The 23687-nt window shown below is 40.2% G+C and overlaps 1 protein-coding gene across 1 annotated transcript in view; it reads left to right on the plus strand.

The window, feature by feature from the left end:
* The window catches only part of LOC111144138 (calcium voltage-gated channel auxiliary subunit alpha2delta 3), an 868443-nt gene that overhangs the window by 840381 nt on the left and 4375 nt on the right, over nt 1-23687 (plus strand). The gene's annotated exons all lie outside the window — the stretch shown is intronic.

Raw genomic sequence — 23687 nt, forward strand, 5'->3', positions numbered from 1 at the left:
TTCATTAGCTCTTGGTTTAGCTTTCCACTGTTGTTTTTCGTCTTTTAAGATAAGGGGGAAAAAAAAAGAAAGAAAGAAACTTCAGGTTTTCTTCTTTCTTTCACAAAAGAACAACATAGCATATAGGCTGTTCAGCCCCTAATGGTTTATATTCTATGTCACTTCTTCATCAGTTTGGGGAGTGAGATCTTCCTCATTCTTTCACACAGCTGCTTAGGAAGACCCTGTTGTGTGGATACAGAAATACACAAGTTTATTCAATCTTCTGTTGACTGACATTTGGGTGGTTTCCAGTCTTTTCTAATTATGCGTAATCTTGCAGTAAGTAGCAGAACCCTTATATAACTTAACTTTTTTTGCAGAATACTTGGGATTGAATTCATAGAAGTGGCATTGGTGGGTGAAAGGATAAATGCAGCTGTAATTTTCCTTAGATATGTCCAAATTCTCACAGAGGTGGGACCTTTGTCCATTTCTTCCAGCAAAATCTGAGAGTGAGTACCTCTTAACTTTTTAGCCTTGCCTGTGAGAGTACTGTCACACTCTTAGATATTCTTCACAATCCACGTGAGAAGTGTTTTTATTATAGTTTTAATTTTAATTTCTCTTATTAGATGTGATATTTGCAGATTTTTATATGTATTAGAAATATTATTTGTAGGGATGCCTGGGTGGCACAGCTACGGTGATCTCGGCTCCGGTTAATAGTTCAGGGTCCTGACATTGAGGTCAATGTGATTGAACTCCAAGCTCAGTGTGGAGTCTGCTTAAGATTCTTTCTGCCTCTCTCTGCCCCTGTCCCTGCTCATGCTCTCTAAAATAAATAAAATATTTTTAAAAAGAAATTTTGGGGTGCCTGGGTGGCTCAGTGGGTTAAAGCCTCTGCCTTTGGCTCAGGTCGTGATCCCAGGGTCCTGGGATCGAGCCCCGAGTCGGGCTCTCTGCTCAGCAGGGAGCCTGCTTTCCTTCCTCTCTCTCTGTGCCTGCCTCTCTGCCTACCTGTGATCTCTGTCTGTCAAATAAATAAATAAAATCTTTAAAAAAATAATAAAGAACAATTAGTTATAGTAAAATATGTTGCAAATAATGTTCCAAGGTTTGTCTTTTGCCTTTCTTAAGGAACCATTTTTTTTTAAATTTCTTGGAGATTTTTATTGTTCATTTTCTATTCCATCAATTATTATTTTCATCTTTATATTTACTTTTATTTTCTCCAGTTTTATTTGCTCTTTGGTGTGTGATTTCTCGAGGTAAAAGCCTAGATCGTTATCTCTGTTTTCTTTTCTAATATAAATATTTAAGTCTATTAATTTCCCTCTAATAATGATAATAGTAGACAGATTTTGAAATGTTGCCTTTTTACTGTCTTCTAGTTAAAAATATCTTCTAGTCCATGTTATAATTTTCTTTTTGCCTTATATGTTATCTAGAAATAACCTCCTTAATTTTGCAAATATATGGAGAGTTTTTAGATTTCTTAATATTTGATTCCTACTTAAGTTCTGTTGCAGTTAGAGATAATATTTTGTATGATTTCAGCCCTTTTAAGCTTATGAAGACTTATTTTATGGCCTCGTGTATGTTGGTGACTATTTGCCATGTTGGTGACTATTTTACAAGTACTTAAAAAGAATGTATATTTGGCAATTTGGGTCTGCAGTATTCTCCCTTCATTCTGCAAATTGTTATTTTGTTATTTTGAGATTCTGTTATCAGCTGTATGCACTTAAGATATTTTGTGCTTTTCTTTTTTTCTTTCTTTCTTTTTTTTTTTTTTTGACAGAGACCACAAGTAGGCAGAGAGGCAGGCAGAGAGAAGGGAAAGCAGGCTCCCCGCTGAGCAGAGAGCCCGATGCAGGGCTCAATCCCAGGATCCTGGGATCATAACCTGAGCCAAAGGCAGAGGCTTAACCCACTGAGCCACCCAGGTGCCCCTTTTTGTGCCTTTTTGATGAACTTTGTTATTTTCACTCTTAGGAAATGGCCATCTTTATTGCTGGTGATATTCCCTGTCTTTGTCTGCTGTTAATATATCCAAACCAGCTTTCTTCTACTTAGTATTTGCCCATTGTATCTTTGACCATCTTCTTACTTTCGAGTGACTTTTTATTTAAATGCATCTCTTGGAAACTACATACATTTTGGTCTTGCTTTTTAGTTCTTTTGTTGTTGATGTCTATGGTATGTTTTATTGTATTTTTTATTCACATTTTTAAATTACATATGATAAAATTTGCCCTTTTTGGTGTAGAGTCCTTTGAGTTTTTACTAATAATTGCAGTTGTATATCTACCATCACAGTCAAATATATAACAGTTCATCACTACAGAAGATTCTTCTGAGGTGCCCCTTTGTGGTCAACCCATCCCCCATGCATAGCTCCTGGCTAACAGGGATGTGTTGTCTATCCCTATAATTTGGCCTTTTCCAGAATGTCATATAAGTGAAATCATTATAGGTTCTTCCGTCTGTTTTCTTTTACTTAGCATAATGTAATTGAGACCTGTTCATGTTATTGCTTATGTCAGGAGCACCTCTTTATCACTGAACAAGATGCCATGGTAGGTCAGGGTGTACTATATTTGTTTATCCATTTTCCAGTCCAGGAACATTTGGGCAGCTTGGAATTTTTAGAGATTATAAATAAAGCCACTATAAACATTCACATATAGGTGTTTCTATGGACATAGTTGTCGTTATATTGGAATGAATACCCAGCAGTCGGATTGCTGGATTGGATGGTAAGCATATGTTTAATTTTATTAAAAAATCACCAAACTGTTTTGCTAGGTGGCTGTGCCACGTTGCCCTCTTGCCAGCACTGTATGGTGTATTGGTGTTCCAGTCGCTCCCCATCCCTGCAAGCTCTTGATTTTGTCATTAATATTGATTTATCTTTATTTTAGCCATTCTAAGAATAGCATGGTTGCATCTCATTGTGATTTAACATTTCCCCAATGAATAATGACTTTAGGTTCTTTGACATGTGCCTACCTGCCATCCACATGTGCAAGGAAAAGTGTGTTCCAGTGTTTTGCCCATTTAACAAAATTGGTTTGTTTTCTTTTTTAACTGAGTGTTTTGAATGCTAAGAATTTTTCTCATAGTCTAGCTACAAATCTTTTGTAGAAATATGTGATTTGAAAGTATTTTCTTCTAGCCTGTGGTTTGTCTTTTCATTTTCTTAGCGATGTCTTTCACAGAACAGAAACCACTTGATTTTGTTGAAATCCCACTAGTTGATTTTTAAAAATGGACTGTGCTTTTTTTCCGCCCCCCTCTAAGAAATCTTTGCCTAACCCAGGATCTCAAAGATTTTTCTCCTAAACTTTCCTCTAAACTTGTTATGATCTTCAGCTTAACATTTAGGTCTGTAATCCATTCTGAATTATTTCACACATGATTACATGATGAGAGGTACAGAGTAAAGTGTTTTTTTTTTTTTTTGCATATCCAGTTATTTCATTATCACTTGTTGATAAGAATCCTCACTCCCTCTAATTGCCTTTGTACATTTTTAGAAATGAAATGACTCTTTGTGTGTCTATGTTTGGACTCTATGTTAATTCGTTGATATATGTGTCTATCTTTTCTATAATCTACAGCTGTTTTGATTATTTTGACAGTATATTAAATCTTGAAATCAGGTAACAAGAATCTTACACCTTTTTTTTTTTAACTTTTTCAAAATATCTGTGTCCATTCTATACATTCTAGTACATTTACATCCCATGTAAATTTTGAAGTAAACTTGTCAGTTTCTACTAGAAAATCCTGCTGGGATTTTGTTTGAAATTGGGTTGACTCTATAACCCAGTTTGAGAAGAATTAACATCATTACCCTATTTATGCTTCTAAACCATAGACATTGTGTATTTTCCCAATTATTTAGGTCTTCTTTGATTTCTTTCATCAGTGGTTTATAGTTTTTAGCTTACAGACCTTTTAAATATTTTGTTATAATTATATCAAAATATTTCTCATTTTGCTGCAATGTTAGGTGAGACTTTTTTTTATTTCAATTCCTAACTCTTCACTGCTAGTATATAGAAATATGATTGGTTTTTCAGACTGAGCTTACATCCTGTCCCATTGGTAAACTAATTTGTTAACTTCTACTTACTCTTTCTGTGGCTTCTTTAGAATTTTCTTTTTTCCTTTTTTTTTTAAAGTTTTTATTTATTTATTTGACAGAGACACAGCGAGAGAGAGAGGGAACACAAGCAGGGGGAGCGGGAGAGGAAGAAGCAGGCTTCCTGCCGAGCAGGGAGCCCGATGTGGGGCTCGATCCCAGGACTCTGGGATCATGACCTGAGCCAAAGGCAGACGCTTAATGACTGAGCCACCCAGGCGCCCTTCTTTAGAATTTTCTGTGCAAACAAATGACGTCATAAGTGCACAGAGACAATTGTATGTGTATACTTTTTATTTCTTTTCTTGCCCTGTTGTCCTGATTAGGTCTTCCAGAGTGATGTTGAAGAGGAAAGTGTGAGCAGACCAACTTGTCATGTCATATCACAGAAGAAAAGCGTTTAGAATTTTATTATTAGGTCTGGTGTTAGTTATTAGCTTCATTAGTTACTCTTTTTTAGGTTAAAGAAGTTCCATTTTATTCCTAATTTATTATCATGAAAGGATGCAAAGATTTATATAAAAAATTGTCATCCTTTTATCTAATCAGTCATATAGTTTTTCTAGTTTAGTCTTTTAGTATAGTATATTACATTGATTTTTGAATCTTCAACCAGCCTTGCATTCCTGGGGTAAACTGTACTTACTCAAAGTGTATTATTCTTTTCATATATTGCTGGATTCAATTTGCTAATATTATGTTGAGGCATTTTTTTCCTCTATGTTAATATGGTCTACTGTCATGTCATGTCCTTTTCTCATAATATTGTTGTCTGGCTTTGGTATCAGAATAATTCTGGCCTTATAAAATGATGTGTGAGATATTCTCTCTTTCATGTTTTAGAAGATCTTGGTAGAGTCTCATTATTTTTTCTTTAAATGTTCGGTAGAACTTCCCAGTGAAGACTCCTAGGCATGGAGATTTCTTTGTAGGAAAATTTTAACTACAAATTCAATTTATTTAATCAATATAGCATTGCTGGAATTATCTACTTCTTTTCAAGTGAACTTTGGTTATTTGCATCTTAATCAAGGATTTTGTCTGGTTCATCTACATTGTCGCATTTAGGGCCATGCTATTATTTTTTGTATTCTCTTAGTACCCTTTTTTTTTTTCTTTCTTTTTTTTTTTTTTAAGATTTTATTTATTTATTTGACAGACAGAGATCACAAGCAGGCAGAGAGAGAGAGAGAAGAGGAAGCAGGCTCCCTGCGGAGCATACAGCCCGATGCGGGGCTCGATCCCAGGACCCTGGGACCATGACCCGGGCCGAAGGCAGAGGCTTTAACCCACTGAGCCACCCAGGCGCCCCCTCTTAGTACCCTTTTAACATGTATAAGATCTCCTTTTTCATAACTAATAGTTTTAGTTTGTGTCTTCTGTCTTTTTCACTTGATACTAGGAAAAAAAGACTAGAGATTTATTAGTTTTGTAGACCATTTTAAAGAACCAAGTTTTAGTTTTATTGTTTCTCTTTTGGTTTGGTTTTCAGTTTTATTGTTCTTCTAGTTTTCTTACTTACTTTGTCCTCCTTGTTTTGAAATTTCTCTTCTTTTCCTAGACAGTTTCTTATGACAAAAAAATCAGATTATTGAGGTAAGAACTTTCTTCTTATATAAAATAAGCATTTACTACTAGAAATCTTCCTTGAAGCACTTGTGTAACTGGATCCCACAGATATTTACTTGTGATAAATATTTATGTGTTGTTATTTTATTTTTCATTAAATTCTAAATATTTTCTTATTTTCCCTGCAGCTTCCCTTCTGAATTTAGAGTTATTTAGAAGTGTGTTATTCAATTTCAGAATATGTGGGGATTTTCCAGAAATGTTTCTGTCATTGATTTTGGATTTAATTTCATTATGGCTTGGGAACATTCTTTGTATAATTTTGATTCTTTTAAATTTGCTGAGATTTGCTTTTTGACCCATAACATGATCTAATTTGGTGAATGTTCCATATGCATTTGAAAATACATATATATATATATATGGATGTTGTTGATTGGAGTGTCCTATATATGTCAATTAGGTAAAGCTATTTTCTCCACCCTTATTGGGTTTCTGTCCTCTTACTCTATTGCTGTGAAGAGAAGGATGTTGCAGCCTCCAACTATAATTAAGATTAGCATTTTTTCTTTTCAGTATACATTAGATTTTGCTTCATTTATTTTGACATATTTGGTTGTTAGGTACATACGCATATAGGATTGCAGTGACTTCTGGTGAATTGACTCCTATCATTTTGTGATATCCCTCTTTAAGCCTGTAATATTCCTTGCACTGAAGTATACTTTGCCTGATGTTAATATAACTATCCCATCTTCCTTTTCCTTGGTAGTTTCACAGTCTATCTTTTTAAATTTCTTCACTTTGAGCTTATTTGTGTGTTTACAATTAAAATGAGTTTCTTGTAGATGGGGTATAGTTGGATCCTACATTTTTATCCAGTATGTCAGTCTCTATTTTTTAACTGGTGTGTTTCGGTTATTTATTTATTTATTTATTTAACATTTTAATTTTAATTCCAGTTAGTTAACAGAGAGTGTTTTCTTAGTTTCAGGTGTACAATATAGTGGTTCAACAGTTACACGTATCACCTTGTGCTCATCATGACAAGTGCCCTCCTTAATGCACCCCCCGCTCTGGTAACCATCAGTTTGTTCTCTATAGTTGAAAGTCTATCTGTTTTGCCTCTTTTTTTCCCCCATGATTGGTGGTTTTATTTCTTAAATTCCACCTGAATGAAATCATATAATATTTGTCTTTCTCTGACTGATTTCACTTAGCATTATACTCTCTAGCTCCATTCATGTCATTGCAAATGGCAGATTTCATTCTTTTTTTATGGCTGAGTAATACTACATTGTTTGTAAATACTATACCTTCTTTATCCATTCATCAACTGATGGACACTTGGGCTGCTTTCATATCTTGGCCATTGTAAATAATGCTACTATAAACATAGGGGTGCATGTAGTCCTTTGAATTAGTATCCTTGTATTCTTTGGGTAAATACCCAGTAGTGCTATTGCTGGATCATAAGGTAGTTTTTTCTTTCTTCTTTTTTTTTTTTAATCTTTTTGAGGAAACTCCATACTCTTTCCCCAAAGTACGCACCAGTTTGCATTCCCACCAATAGTGCATGAGGGTTCCTTTTTCTCCAGATCCTTGCCAACACTTGTTGTTTCTTGTGTTATTTTAGCCATTCTACTAGGGGTGAGGTGATATCTTCTGTGGTTTTGATTTGCATTTTCCTGATAACGAGTGATGTTGAGCATCTTTTCATGCGTCTGTATATCTTCTTCAAAGAAGTGTCTGTTCATGTCCTCTGCCCGTTTTTTAATGGGATAATTCATTTTTTGTGTGTTGCATTTTATAAATTCTTTATATATTTTAGATAGTAACCCTTTATCATATCTGTCATTTACAAGTATCTTCTCCTACTCCGTAGGTTGCCTTTTAGTTTTGTTGATTGTTTCCTTCACTACACAGAAGATTTTTATTTAGGTTACATATTTTTAATGGAGCTATTGATAGTTTTGCTTAAAATATGCCATCTTCCTGGTTGTTTTCTGTTTGTTCCTCTTTGTTTTTTCTTCCTCTTTTCTATTCTACCTTCTTTTATATTATTTTATAAGTCCAATTTTTTCCTACTACTGCCTTATTATTTACACCATTTTTGGATTTCTAATAGTTGTAGAAAACTTTACAACTTTCCTCTTCATTTTCTCAGGGACTGCCTTCAAATAATATTAAATGATTTCATGTATAGTGTCCATGCATTATGATAATCTACTCCCAATTCCCCTCTCCTATTTTAAGCCAGTCACTATTTCTTCGTATATTTTCTGACCCATTCCCTCTTTATTTGATGCCAGGATTCCAAATACATGTTTGTTAGACTTCTTGATACTATGTCAGATACTATGTCATCACTTATTTAGGTTCCATGCCTTTCAGATATTTTATTCTTTTGATTTTAGGATTTGTATCTGGTTCATTCACGTAGTTTCTATGTTTCTACTGAAATTCCTCCATCTCTTTGCTCAATATATCTATGGAAGGCTTATTAACATATAAGTACCTGTTACATATACTTATACATGTTTGTAGTGTCTAATACATGTGTCATATGTTGGTTTGTATTTAGTGACTAATTTTTTTTTTTTACTTTTTTGTTACGTTTTACTGCTTCTTCACATGTATAGCAAATTTGCACACTGGCTGTTTTGTGTTATGCATTATGGGTGCCCTGGGTTTTGTTATCTTTTTCCAGGAAATGTTATTTTACGTACTATGCACTTACATTAGCAGTGAATCACCTTGCTCTTTTGATGCTTTGGTTTTAGACTTTCTTGGTTGACTCTATTTCATTTTTGCCCCTAGACCTGGTATATAGTGTTTACTGCTTTAACACTCCTTGCCTTGGTCATCTATAGAGTTTGACCATGCTAGTTAAAAAATGGTATACAGGTATCACCCTAGGTTAACCAAACATTCAGAATTTTAAAATTTTGGGGTGCCTGGGTGGCTCAGTCAGTTAAGCATCTGGCTCTTGGTTTTGGCTCAGGTTATGATCTTGGGGTCCTGGGATAGGGCCCCACATCAGGTTCCACACTCAGCGTTGAGTCAGCTCGTCCCTCTTCTTCCGCTCTCTATCTCTCATAAATAAAATCTTTTTAAAAAGAACTTTTAAGTGTTAACTTCTTGAGTCTAAACAACTCTTTTTCCATTTTACAAGAAATATCTGCTTCCCTTTAGAGTTGGCAGTGGAAGAAGCTAAAGGAGAAAGAAGATGGTCATTACAAATGACCCAAGTCTGTTATCTCAGGCTGGAGCAATTAAAGAGTTTCATACAAGGTGAAAACAATGATGCGATTTTAGAATGTTAGTTTGGGAAGGGAAATCACTTCTGAGATAGGAAAACTAAGGCTGAGAGAAGGAAGGGGACAATAGGTGACAAATATATGGTTTGCCTCCTAGTTTCACATGGGGAACTTGATTCAACTCCACTGACTTTTGAACCAGTCAGCTTTCCATTATCCCCCATCTCCTCCATTTTATTCCTCCCCTGTATTTCATCTTGCTATTCTCTGTGTGGATATGGAAGATTAGTTCTGATTTTTGTTCTGGGAGACTTTTTTCTTCCCCTCTGTGTTGGAGTATATCACCAATCATCACGAAAATTTGTGTGAACACCAATGTTTAAAATTGAGAACATTGCCTTTCATACAGTGTTTCTGGAATACATCTGTCTCTCTTGAAATTTCCCTATGGCTGTAGGTCTCCACCTCAGTACTTGTTCTCTTCAAAATGAAAAATCTTGCTGTGTTGTGATAAGAGAGTGTTGAATAGGCCTGGGAATTATTAGAAACATTGGTTTCAGAAGTTAGATCAGAAAATACAGCATAGTACATAATTTGTCTGACTCTCTCCCTGGGACACTGATTCAAAGCTACAAGATACAGAATTTGGAAAGTTTAGAGTCAGAATAGGAAGATATGGATTCGGCCTCTATTTCAATCAGTGAAAACGGATTGATCTTCACCTGTAGACCAAGCAGTTTTAAAGCTGATATGATAGAAGGATTTAGAAAGGCTTCCTCAATGTCACTATCCCTAAGGATATATAGTCACATTGGGCATGTGGAAGAGAAGAGCAAGGCTACTAAACTAAGGAGATATTTCCATGTTCTTTCAGTTAAGGTTTTTGGAAAAATATTGCTCTGATTTTATCATTTCTAGTAGTTAGCAAGTGAGATTATAGAGCAAAATGATCACTGAGATTTAGTTTTATAAATAGGTGTGTCTGTAGTCTAAAACATAGAAAGTTATTATTCTGCAGTTACTGGTTCTTATTAAAATGCAATTCCTGGGGTGCCTGGGTGGCTCAGTCAGTTAGGCATCTGCCTTTAGCTCAAGTGGTGATCTTGGGGTCCTGCGATCAAGCCCAGTGTCGGGCTCTCTTCTCAGCAGGGAGTCTGCTTCCCCTTCTCACGCTCCTTCTGTTCCCTTCCTCTCTACTCATTGTAGAAAACTGAACAATAGAGAAACATAGGAAGAAAAAAGTAAAATCATTCAGTCTTACCATTCAGAACTGAGGCAGAGAAGTTACATGCTTAAACTCTAAAGCCAGATGGCCTGGGTTTGAATCACAGCTCCACGTCTGATTAGCCTAATAACCTCTGGGAGGTTACCCGGTTTCCTCATCTGTAAACTGGGGGTAAGGAGAAATATTTAAATAGTGCTATATTTCCTTCCAGTCTCTCTCTCTCTCTCTTTCTCTCTCTCTCTTTTTCTCTGCAAAAGTAGCCCCATACTTAGCTTAATTTTTTCTTGCCCTTAACTTTGTATGCTGGACAAAATGCTTTTTTCAATTAATGCAAGACATCCAATCTTTTAGAAAGCAAATATTGATGGTCAGAGTCTGACTTTGCCAGATCACTTAGAATCAGATATTTAACCCCCCAGTGAATTCCTTATACTTTTGAGTCTATACAGGCCTCCTGGTGGTTCATTATGATGCTGGTCTGTTTTGCTAAATGAATGGGATGATTCACATGGGGATAGTGGAAGACAGTGTAAGGCTTAGGGAGTGGGAAATTATAACTGTAAGCCCAAGGTAATGTTCAGATGGCCCCTGAAGAAATGGGACAGAGTCTCTGCTCTCGGTTTATCAGTAAGTTGTGGCATGCCTACTGTCTCAACACTTCTACGCAGGAGATTTTGTTATTCGATGGGTAAGATGGCAGTCTATAAAATCTGGCAGCTTAAATCCAGACCGTGGCTCTGAAACCTATTACGTGTTCTTAGACCAAGACGGGCCCAGATTACTTAAATTCCTTAAGCCTCAAGTGCCTCTTTGATAATTTAGGAATAGCGTTAACTAGCTCATGGGAGTTGTGCAGTTTTCAGTAAAAGACCTTCACGCCCTGCATAGTGTAAGTGCTCAGTAAGGGGTAGATGCTGATGACTGACTGGGACGGCAGTTAAGGATGATGGTGCTGGTGATCAGTTGTAGTGCAATAGTGGACAGAAAGCTTTGAGGCCTTGACACTTGATGGCTTTTAGTACTTGGAAACATTGTTTAACATCTCAGAGTTTGCATCAGTGAAGAAGGTAACTCTCTGAGCCGGTGTTAGGATTAAAGGGGACTGCTTTGAGAAAGTACTTGGCACAAGGCAAACCTTGTATACAGGTTAGCTCTTACTCTCATTATTTATAACAAAAGACACTGCCAGTTCCAGTCAAAATATTTAATAAATTCCTTACTCTTCTTAGGGGATTAGAAGAAAATGGTTCCTGTCATAATTAAGAGGATTTTCTGAAGACCCTAGTACAAAAACAAACAAACAAACAAACAACCCCCCCCACACACAAAAACAAACAAAAAAAACAAGATTGGAAAAGAGCTCTTGTTGGTAGCTTTTTTGAGATTCTCTTCTTCTAGAATGAGAAAAGCAAACTGGGTGCCTCTTGCTTTCGACTCCATGGGGCTCTCCCACCCATATTTCAAACACAGAATACCATTCCTTGCTACCTGCTTTGTGCTGTTAATGCCAAAGGACTTCCTGCCAAAGTTGTTTTTTGGCTCTGGATTGGCACCAAAAATCTCAACAAATCACTGGTGGGACTGAGGAGTGGAAGGCATTGCTGTGGCTCTTTCTGACTCATTCCGTCAGCAATATGGTAAATACCGGCACCACAGGACACTGTCTCTTGCAGACAAAGCACGCCTTGAGCTTTTTGTGTGCTCTCTCATCAGCAAGTCCCAAATGGAATGCCATAATGTGTCCATTGTATATATTTTTGAATAAGTCAGTATAACAAAGATAATATGCTTGTTCATCCAATCTCAGCTCCTAACTTTGAAAACATAGCATATTTCTTATACTAGTGAAATGGAGCAGGAGAAGCCTACACCAGTCTGGTTCCTGGTGGGCTACCCAAGGTACACTTGGTGGGAACCAAGCTGATGGCTTTTAGGCTCAGCTCCTTAAAGCCTAAGTTTTCCAACAACGATTCAAGTAGGCAACATGTTGACCATCATAAGAACTTTAAGTGTGCATCTCCTAGTATTCTTTCCTTACAAATAAAAGAGGCTCCAGCTCCTCTCAAGCAAGCTTAAAGAATAAAGTGAAAAGTTGAGATGCAGGCTTCAGGAACAGCTTACTCTGGTTTCGCAAAGTCTTGTCACCAAGACTTAGGTTTTCTCTTGGCATTTTCCAGCAAACACTTCCATTCATGAGCACAGGAGAACTGCCAGTGACTCCTAAGGCTGAAAGCTTCCTTGCTTCCCAGTGTTGGGAGTAGAGATAGAGTTCTGGATTTCAGTCTGATTGGAATAACTTAGGTCCAATGCCCATCTCTGAACCAGTCGCTTTCTTCAGAAGGCATTGTACCAATCAGCTTAGGCTCAGGTAATATGCCTGGGCAGGACTAGCTCTTCAGAAGCACCTGGGCTGCCTGGAGGAAGGGTGGATTCTTGAGCAGAGTAGGATATTGGTATCAAAAGGAGGGAGATTAGATATCAAAGAAAACTGCTTTAGAGCACTTGGGCAGGGCCCTTTTTTTTTTTTTTTTCCTGAAATCAACCAGGAGCAAGGAGGCGTGGATCTTGCAGAGTCCTTGGAATTACCCACTCTGGGCTGCTGAAATCTTGTACTATACTCTGTATAGTATGAAAACTCATTTGCCAAGGAACTTGTGTTGCTTTGAATTTTTTTTTTTTTTTTTACCTTTGACTGTTTTTTTCATCATCCTTCAGTGAGCTTTAGTGCTTAGCCAATGCATAGAAAACAAAATAAAGGTCTGTGTTTTGTTCTCAAAGGTCTAACAGGAGACAAAACCACCTGAATTAAAAAATAATTTAATTATCTGGTTATCTAGAGGGACAGAGGAAGGGGATGAGAAAAGGAAGGAGCTAGAGGGGAAGGGAATAGGAAGAAAGGGAAGAAAGGAAGAAGAGACACTTGCTGACTTACTCGTAGTCCTGTGTCATTGAGTAAATCTGTCCCTCCTGCCACCAACCCTAGAATAAGCTACATCAAGGGACCCATGCGGGGGCAATAGCTAGGTGGCCAATCAAGTCCTAAAATTTGAAACATCTGCCTTTGTGACTTTTGATTTTAGCTCCTTTTGGCAAACACTTTTTTCTTTGTTCATTCATAGCTTCTTAATGTGTGTGTCCTCTATGCCCTATCAGACACCAACAGGGGCCTCTTGAAATTCAGTTTTAGTTGCTCTAGAGGCTAACGTCCATGTATTTCCCTGGGTTACCAAAAGAGAACTTTCTTCTTCTTCTTCTTCTTTTTTTTAAATTTTATTTGTTTATTTGGCAGAGAGAAAAATCACAAGTAGGCAGAGAGGCAGGTGGGGGGTGGGGAGGTAGCAGGCTCCCTGCTGACCAGAGAGCCCGATGCAGGGCTCCATCCCAGGACTGTGAGATCATGACCTGAGCCGAAGGCAGAGGCTTAACCCACTGAGCCACCCTGGTGCCCCCCAAAAGAGAACTTTCTACAGGTTCCATAGCTTACAGTTTTCAGGCCATTCCAAATACTGCCTAGAGGAAAGTGTCTTATGCTTCCATTCTTTTCTGGTTGGTGGTACAAGGGTAGTAACATGGTTCCACGTGCACATAGAAGTGTATGTGTCTTATGTGGATGATGCCGGTGCCTACGATATGTTATGGGAGAATGGAGAACACGCTTCCCCGAGAGAGAGCTCTCTAGAACTGTGACGGGGTTCTTCAAGGGTAGGGATGAGGTGGCTGCAAGCCTCAGAGCCTTGCTGGTTCCTGAGCCAGCAGCATGTGCACTACCTGGGAGCAGGTGAGAGAGGCAGAATCACTGACCCCACTCCAGAGGCAGGAGTCCGCCATACATTTCAACAAGATGCTCGGGTCATCTGTAAACATGCTAGGTTTGAGGCCTACTCCTTCAGATCAGTAGGGTCTCAGCCTGGGCAGCACGGTGGAATCACTAGAGTAGCTTAAAAAAAAAAAAATACACCTGCCTTGGCCCAACCTCCAGGATTCTAATATAATTTGTTTTAGGTGTGGCCTAGGCATCCGTTGAAAACCAACAAAACAGGAAGCTCCGTGGGCAATTCTAATGAGCTCCGTCTGGGTCTCAGCACTGAGGGAGAAGAAGCAGGATGCACTCAGGAGCCCACAGCAGTGAGCATGGCTGCGTGGAGGGAAGGAAGGTGGCCCGGGGTTGGGGCTGGTGAACACATCAGGCTGGAGGGACAGCCAGCGGGATCACCCAGGCTCTTGTTTGCTTCCCCCATGGGCACACCTTTGCGTAGATGCGAAGGGACCTGGGGAAGGGTATAAAGACGGGGATGGAGTAGTCAGCCTTGCATTTGGGGGGTGCTAGGCCGCCTTGGGAGTGGAGAAGGGCTTCAGGCAGGGAAGCCAGTTGAACGGTGTGCTAGAAATGAGACCGGCTGGGAGGGCCAGCCACGCAATGTACAGGGCCCGGTACAAAATGAAAATATGGGCTGCGTCTTTGAAAAGCAGGAGGAAAGTGTCATTCAAAGTCCCTAAACAGTAAAACATTTTCCTTCTTTCTGTGGGCTCTCTTGACCTGTCCTGCTACTTTTTATGTGCTTTTTAATCTTGGGCTCCCTCAGACACAGGGACTCGGACTGGGTGAGTACAGACCCTCAGAGGCATTCCCAGGTCCTCCGCCCATGACTCCAGGCTGTGCAGCCCGCTGGCCGCTGGGTGCTCCCTTCCACTAATCCCTGGACGGAGGTGCCATGTCCTACTTGGAGAAATAGCTAATGAAAGCAAATTTAATGATAACTTTAAAAATTTCAAGACAGGGACGCCTGGGTGGCTCAGTTGGTTGGGTAGCTGCCTTCGGCTCAGGTCATGATCCCGGTGTCTTGGGATCGAGTCCCGCATCGGGCTCCTTGCTTAGCAGGGAGCCTGCTTCTCCCTCTGCCTCTGCCTGCCATTCTGTCTGCCTGTGCTCACTCTCTCTCTCTCTCTGACAAATAAATAAAATCTTTAAAAAAAAAAATTTCAAGACAGACATGCAGAATAGTAAACCCTCAGTGACAAGAGCTTCTGAGCATAGGCCACTGGTGACTACACTGGAGCTTGCCCATAAGGCTGGCCCTGAGTCGTGGCTGATGGGAGGGTGGGCTCGAGAGGTATCAAGCAGATGGCCAAATCAGTGCATCGTGACCCTCAAAGAGGACCACACTGAGAATCACGGAAAGACCTCTGGCTTGTGGGATCTATACACGCTGGTACTGTTAAGAGATCCGGGGCAACAGAGGCATTGATTATTGGGATTGGGGGCAGGGGCAACTTTTAGGTACCTGTGAATACTGTCCTTGTTCCAACATTTAATCATCCCTCTTGTCTCTGGTTTAACTTTGTGGGCTGGCACTCTCAGAACAAGAATGAATAGCGGAGGGGACAGGGAGCCCCTATGCCATCTTCTGAGTCTAATTAGACAACTCTGAGCCATTTGTCCTGAAGGTGATGCTAAATTTGTTTCGCAATCAAGGGCCTATTTCTGTTCTCTTAAAGACTGTTTTCAGGAGTAAGACATTCATTAAATGTCTTCTAGGCACCTACAGAACACACCCCCAGCACTAGTTCTCTTCCAACTCCATACAGGATGCCTCACATGAATACACTCATGGGACTATTCGAACAGGATGTCAGGTGGGGGTTTCCTTGTAGTTTGGGGTTGAGGTGAGGACAGAGTGGCACTAGGCACCACAGGTTCTAAGGAGAACAGTCTTTGAGCGTCACTAAAGTTGGAAATCTTTCCTCCACTCCCCACCCCCCAAACCCACTTGAGGATAGACAATTGGCCCATTTTTCCTTTGCCCCATGAGCATTGATGAGGGGCCCAACAGGAAAGAGACTGGAGTTTGTGGAAAGAGGTTCTTGACTCCAGGGGACGCTGTTTCCTGCTGGGAGCCTGATGGGCAGCAGAGCAATGCTCCAGAAGACTCTTCTATATTTTGGGCGGTGCCTGAAGAAGGGTGAGTCCAGCACTGGTCAAATGTCTATAAGCAACAGACATGCTAATATGTCCGCATACCTGTTTGAAAAGGGCAGAGAGACCTGGTGGGAAAGAGCGAAGGTTGGAGAAGGGACAACACTGAAGTAGCCAATGTCAGACCAGCAAAGATCTGTGTTTCCCAAGAGTCAGGTGAGCAGTGTGGAAAAGAGCGGTCAACTCGCTTAAACCCAACAAGATGGCTGCTCTTGGAGGAGGTCCACACGAGGGCAAGAAGCTTGCTGTAACTGCTGATGGCAGTTGCTATGTGGGTGGACCAGTTGGGGCGTGTTGAAGAGTGGTGGCTCCTCTGAAGACTCCATCAGAACCTCAGAAGAGAGCCCCATGCAAGTGCTGGGCAGCACCGAAGGCACCAGAGGCCAAGCTGTGTTGTAAGAAGACAAAGCACAGTGAGAAGGGCAGCCTGGTAACTGTTTGAAGAGGCTAGAACCTAGAAGCTTGAAGGAAAAATCATGTAGAGCTTTGAACTAGATGCAAAATCAGAGTCTCCAGCTAGCCTAGCCTAAGGGAACTAACCTAAAGTTGTCAGAAAGTTAGGGAACCCATACAAGGTACCACGTAGAGATGGGGAAGCAAGAACTCCGCATAGTGGGCTAAGGACAGAGTCAAGAACGGAAGGAGGGAAGGAATTGTTTCATGCTTCTACTAAGCCCTGACACGTTTTGGGGGTGAGCAGGTAAGGCCCCTCTATTTATTCTTTGACTTTCTTTGGGCTGAGCATGAGTAGGTCCACGCACCTTCCCCACGCTGTCTGACAGCATGGCTGTGGAATTATGCTAGAACACATCGTCAATAGTTAATTCCTAGCTTGAATTTAAATAGTCCCCACATGTTTGCTCCCCCCAAATTATGGGCCTGGGTCAGTGTAGGTCTTCGGGGCATGGTGGGGAGGACAACCTTCTTCCTAAAGACAGTAAGATCCCATTGGAGAGCCATGGTTGCATACCCAGCCCCTCTGGAGAACAGTACTGCAAAGGACAGGCTCGGTGCTGAATTCAAATCCTCTGTGACTTACTCATTGTCTTTTAGATGATGTTAGGGAAATCTGGGAATTTTATAAATGGTGAAAATCTGTAAAGAGGGAAAGACTTCAAAGTGTTTTTTAGTCCATCCTGCCCTGGTTATCTGTTAAGCCACCGTTTTGTATCCAGTTCATAAAAGACAAGCCAACCAACTTCTCCAAACATGCGTCACCAGGCCTTTGGGTATCTTATTCCTGAGTCCTCCCCATCACGTGTGTTTGTCCAGGGAGCGGCATGATCTCTTCCCTCACGTAGTCGGTAAAGCCCCTCTTAGTGGATAGCGTGCAGCTAATAGTCTCTCTTGTCAGGGGAGGCCGTCTTGAAATCACATCATTTCCTCCCCCCCTGCTAGTCTTTCTCAGGCTAGATCCAGTGGAAAAGGGAGGACTGGGTTATTTCAGTTCCGGCAATGGACACATCAAAATTGCCTCTCTCTTCCCTCCTCTTTCCCTAGAGGACCTAATTTATTTCACGCGTTTTGACCTATCCCTGCTTAGAAACCGCCGCTGTGATTCTGTGTTGAGGCATTTCCCTGCTGCCTTTTTTGGCCCCCAGGCAAACCCAGGCCACAGTTCCCCTGCACAATGATGTCAGTCTGGCTGCTGGGCCCAGCTGGATGGAGGTGTGTTTTATGAAGTTCAACCCTGCACCCCTGGCCATAAATACACGTTGTGCACATAAATGTACAGCTAACATTGCCCAGACCCCTCCGAAGCACCATGTTAATAAGCAGACAGTAAGTCTTTAAAATATGGAAAAGCAGTTAATCTTTCCGCTGGCAAATCCTTTGTAGGGGGTGTTTTCCTGTGCTTCAGGATAGCTGCATACAAGGCTTTTCATCTCCTAGGATTTGGGGGGTGGGAGAGAGAAGTTTGCTGTGGGGCTTCATTGAGAACATTTGGGGAGCTTCTACTAAGAGAAGAAGTTAAAATATTAATAAATAATAATAATAAAATGGAAAGCAATAATATCTTGCCCTTCTCCTTAAGTGAGGAATCACTCTGGGTCTGCCCTCAAGGAACTTGAGCACTAATAAGTCCCATGCAAGACAGCACATCTGCTTCCCACTGTGGTCATGGACCCACAATGGGCTGGGCCTCACAGGCTTGTCTTCTGCCCCTGTCGCTCCAGGAAGTCACCCAGCCTCTTGTTTCCTGGTCTCTGAAATGGGCACAAGCGTGTCTTATTCGTGTAGCTTCTGTAAGAGTTTACTTACCCACTCTGAGTCCCAGTTTTCTCTTTTGCAGAAGGAGGAAGTCAGTACTTGCCCCTTAGCATAACACCCCATTTTATAAATATTTGAGGAATACTGGAACACCTTCTTCTAAAGAACTTCAGTGTTACGAATTCAGCTCATTTGTTTTGACAATTACCCTCCTGGTCAGTTTCTCCCTTCCTCCCTTCCGCTGGCCTGCTCCCTGGCTCTCTTTCCCCCGATGACATGGTAGAAGGAGCAGACTTGAGGGTGAGGTTGGGGGCTCAGCAGGCAGAGAGTGCCTTGGGCCAATACCTGCTTGCTTTATGGGCGAGAGAGAGCAAGTGTGTAGTTTGCCTCCCACCTGCAGGGCAGCCGTGACTTTTTCCGTGTGTCTCAGGCAGAGAATAGGAGTTGCCAGTGGGTTGATTTAAAGATGACGTAAGTGAGACCTCTCAATTTGGAGATGACATAGTCTTTGCTTTACAAATATTTCATTTCATGTAGTACTTTCATTTCTTCTTATTGCTAAGAAGACCCTTCCTATGTTCTGCCTTTTGTTGCATTCAACTCACATGTGGTCCTGCTGTTGTTTAGTCCATTCATTCTTGCTGTGACTAACATGAGTCATGATGCATGGGTGGCTTACCGATTTGCCATCCCGAACACATCTGATACACCTTATCCATCCCACTTATTTTTCTTGTTCTCTGTAGCAGAATTAAATATCCTTAGATGAATATTTCTACATATTCTTAAATAGTCATACTTTATTATGGTTTTACAACATTGTTTTCCCACTTACTGTGTTTGCGGGTATGCTTTGACAGCAATAAACAATTCCCTTTCCCCTTACATCTGGTGCCAAGGAGACCACAGAATGGACACACTGTTGCTTACTTAATCCTTCTTTTTCTGATGGACTTTGAGATGGGTTTCCTTTATTTTTTTCTCCCCTAGATGAACAGTGTTACCAAGAGCATCTTTACACATGACTTCTTAGGGTCCTGAACAGGAGTATATCTTACTGAGAAGTAAAACTACTGAAAAAATAGGATCACTAATGATTTCCTCTGGAATAATGACGGATTGTTCTCATTGTGGTCATATTCACTTTCCCACCAGCAGTGCAGAATAATGTTCAATTTTTCAGATGCCATTGTTGGACGTTACCATAGATTAAATTTTGGCCAATCTGCTAGTAAAAAGTGCATTTCATTACTTTAGTCTCATTTTAATGTACATTTTCTCTAACCTTTAGTGAGATTGAACCCCTTTTACTGTATCAGGTGTCCATCTGTGTTTCCTCTTCTGTAAGTCCTCTTGTGGATTTTGATACTGGTAAGGCACTCACCTTCGCTTTGCTTCCCTTTCCCTCAAACTCAAGTTTATGCATTTGTCCAGATTATTCTTTATATTTACTCTTCTGAATGAATCTTAGGACCGTTACCTCAAATTCCATCAAAAATCCCAATTAGAATCCCTTTGAATTCCTTTGCTTGAATTAAAAGGTCCATTGAAAGAGGAATGACAGGGGCGCCTGGGTGGCTCAGTGGGTTAAGCCGCTGCCTTCGGCTCAGGTCATGATCTCCGGGTCTTGGGTTGGAGCCCCGCATTGGGCGGGGTCTCTCTGCTCAGCAGGGAGCCTGCTTCCCCTTCTCTCTCTGCTGGCCTCTCTGCCTACTTGTGATCTCTGTCTGTCAAATAAATAAATAAATAATCTTTTTAAAAAAAAAAAAGAAGAAGAAGAAGAAGTGCTCCCTTCCACCCAATTGTACTTCCCTCCAATTCTTAGTTTGTCTTTTATGTTCAGTAAAATTTGGTCATTTTCCTCATAAAGAAGTCTTTTGCTAGATTTATTCTCAGGCATTTCATAGTCATCATTGATGCTCTCAATGGTTCTTTATTTCATAAATATTCTTTTTCATTGGTTATTGCCTGTGTCCAGGGAGAGGCTGTGGTTTCAGATGCTGATTATGTAACTGGTCATCTTTCTGGCTTCTTTTATTCTAGTAGTTGGTCGGTGGGTTCACACGGGTTTTCAACGAACACACTAAGATCTGTTCTTCGGGTGACTTGGTCGTATTCACTTGTGGGTAGATTTTCAATGAGCATTTCAGGGTTGTTGGTTTTTTTTTTTTTTTTTCACAGCAATTGGTCTGCTTGTGTTTTTACAGTTTGGCCAAATGTTGATAATTTATACTTTATCCCCAAAGGTGTGTTTGCTCTAGCTTTTCAAATTGTTTGCCATGGTATACATAATAGTCACTTAAAATGCTTAAATGCCTCTGGATCTTTTGGGTTTTAATGTGACTTTGTGATTTCTTTCTTCTGTGCCGAAGGCTGATTTATGTCAATTTTTTTTTTAAACCAGAGTTGGGTTCTTTCAGTTATCTTCACAGTTTTATTTGCATTTATTCTTCTGCTTTTATCTTTATAAATTCCATTCGTCACTGAGTCAACAAATATTTGCTGAGAACCTGCTCAGTCCCAGGCACACCTTTAGGTGCTGGGATAGCAGATTGCTGGGGCCAGACAGACGCAGCCTTCCATGGAAACCGCCGTCTGTGGAGAAGAGTGGACCGGAAGCAATTAATGAGGGAGCAGATGTACAGGAGACCAAGAGGAAAGGTAGTTGGGTCCCTACCTTTAGTAGGTAGCTGGGACTGATTCAGTGATGTGAAAAGGACTACAGAAGAATTGCAGTGGATTTGTGAAGAAAGGAGGGGCGTGGGGAAGTGGGCAGATTGTGGAGAATTCTTTTAGGATTCATGCTATGAAAGAGGACAGAGAAGTAAGGCCTAGCTGGAAGCGAGGTCAAGGGAGAGTTTTGTTTGTTTGTGAACTGAGGGGAACTATGCGATGGTCACCTCCCATCCCTTCCATCAGCCCCGTTGTCGGAGACGCCCGAGAGCTGGTGAAGAGAGCCATCAATACCCAACCCAGAGCACCAGAGGGAAGACCAAGGATAGGGGCACAGGTGCAGGCCTGTGTTCTTATTTTTTCCAACTTCTCCATCCAAAAACTTAGTTCATTTATTGGCAAACTGTTTTTCCCCAATAAACATGTTTAAGGTCATACTGCACAGATTGGAGTCTGGGCTGTTCTTAAATTGTCAAGGATTACTTGAATATGTGTTTTTTTTAATTTTTAATTTCCACTCTTTATATATCTTTTGCTATTAATTTCTAACTATACCCTACCCTAAAAGAACATATCACTGATGCTTTCGGCTCTTTGGAATGTGTTGTGGGTCCCTGGGTTTGAAAATAGCTCATATTCTGTTGTTTATAAGATATGAAGAATTTCCACTCTGTTCTAAAATAGATCATGTGTTCATCAATCACTTGTGGCATTTCTGTCAGTTTGTACACTCTGATCGTAAATGTCCGTATCATAGCTTGTTTACTACTATACCATTTTTCAGTACGAACTGTTTTCTTTATTACATTTTAATGATTTTCCCTGTAAATATTTGTAGAAGAATACCACTAAACCTGTCCCTCTTTTTTTGTCTTTAGCATTTTCTGGTGTCTTTTTGTCCTCTCCTGTCATTCTTTTTTAGAGGTGTCTCTTTGCAAATGACATTATGCCAGTGTTTTTATCAACCCAATTTAAGAATCTCTGCTTTTTATTTGAATTAATTCCTTTTTTGAGCTCTGCCTTTTATATGTGAATCTAACCAACAGACATTAATTGTGTTTGGTAATAATTTTCTCTTATTCTGGTAGTTGTGTGTGTACGCGCATGCACATGTGTGTAATTTACCATGCTCTCTTGGATTAATCAGATTTTCATCCTTCAGTTTTTTTTCAATAACTACCCCTAAATTTTAAAGCAAAATTTCTACCTATATCTCTAGTTTGTTAGAATCTATTTTCCTCTGGATTCTGACATACCTTTTATTTCCTTTTTTCCATTCCCTCAGAACTTTAAAGATGTTGCTCCGTTTTCTTCATCTTAAGTCCCCCATTGAGAAGTTTGTGTCATTCTTATTCTTCTTAAAGTAATTTGTTTCTAGAGAAGCTTTTAGGATTGGTCTGTATCTTTGATGATCTGAAGTATCATTCATGCATGAATGGGCCCTTTTAGTGAAAAAAAAAAGTCAAATTTTTCTTCAATTGGAAAATATTCTTTCCCTTTGGAGCTTCTAGTTTATATTTAAATCTCTTGTTCCTCTATTGGCCATCTGGTAGATTCATTTGGCATAATATTCTAGTCAATCACTTGTTCTTTTTTTTAAATTTTTTAATTTTTTTATAAACATGTAACGTATTATTAGCCCCAGGGGTACAGGTCTGTGAATCACCAGGTTTACACACTTCACAGCACTCACCATAGCACATACCCTCCCCAATGTCCATAGCCACACCACCCTCTCCCTAACCCCCTACCCCCGGCCACCCTCAGTTTGTTTTGTGACATTAAGAGTCTCTTATGGTTTGTCTCCCTCCCGAGCCCATCTTGTTTCATTTATTCTTTTCCTACCCCCCAAAGCCCCCAGATTGCATCTCCACTTCCTCATATCAGGGAGATCATATGATAGTTGTCTTTCTCCGGTTGACTTATTTCGCTAAGGATAATACCCTTTAGTTCCATCCACGTCGTCACAAATGAACTGTTGGGACTTCATCAAGATCAAAAGCTTTTGCACGGCAAAGGAAACAGTTAACAAAACCAAAAGACAACTGAAAGAATGGGAGAAGATATTTGCAGTCACTTGTTCTTTAAAGAGTTGTATGATCTTGGTTTCTCATTTGTCTTTGAGACTCTGTGAACGTGGCTTCACCATGGAAACCATTGGTTCTCTGATGAGCGCCATCTTATTTTCATTCTGATAGGCATAATCCATTCCAAAAAAGCCACCTGCTAGAGCAGTGTCATTGCAGAGGAGGGAAGTTACACGTGCAGAAAGGGGGAGGTAGAGCCAGCAATGTTAAAGTCTTAGTGAGACAGCAAGTTTGAAATTTTTTCTCAAGCCAAGTAGAGTTGTGGAGAAGGGTGGGAGGGCGGAGTCCATGTTCCAGAGTATGGATGGTGGTGGAGCATTGAAGAAGCTTCTCTGAGCAAAGGCGTGCCTTGTCCCTTGCCAGGCCTTAAAGAAGAAGAAGAAGAAGAAAAAGAAGAAGAAGAAGAAGAAGAAAAACATAATTGTAGGATATTAGATGACTGGGCATCAGGCATTTATAGACAAGAAACCAGTTGTGTTATAATCTCTGAGCCATTTTTGGATAGCTCAATGTAAGAGGTGTTAATTAGTAAAAATAAAAAGGAAGTCCTTTCTTC

Source organism: Enhydra lutris, unplaced genomic scaffold (assembly GCF_002288905.1).
Source record: "Enhydra lutris kenyoni isolate GAN:26980312 unplaced genomic scaffold, ASM228890v2 scaffoldscaffold10, whole genome shotgun sequence".
NCBI lineage: Eukaryota > Metazoa > Chordata > Mammalia > Carnivora > Mustelidae > Enhydra > Enhydra lutris.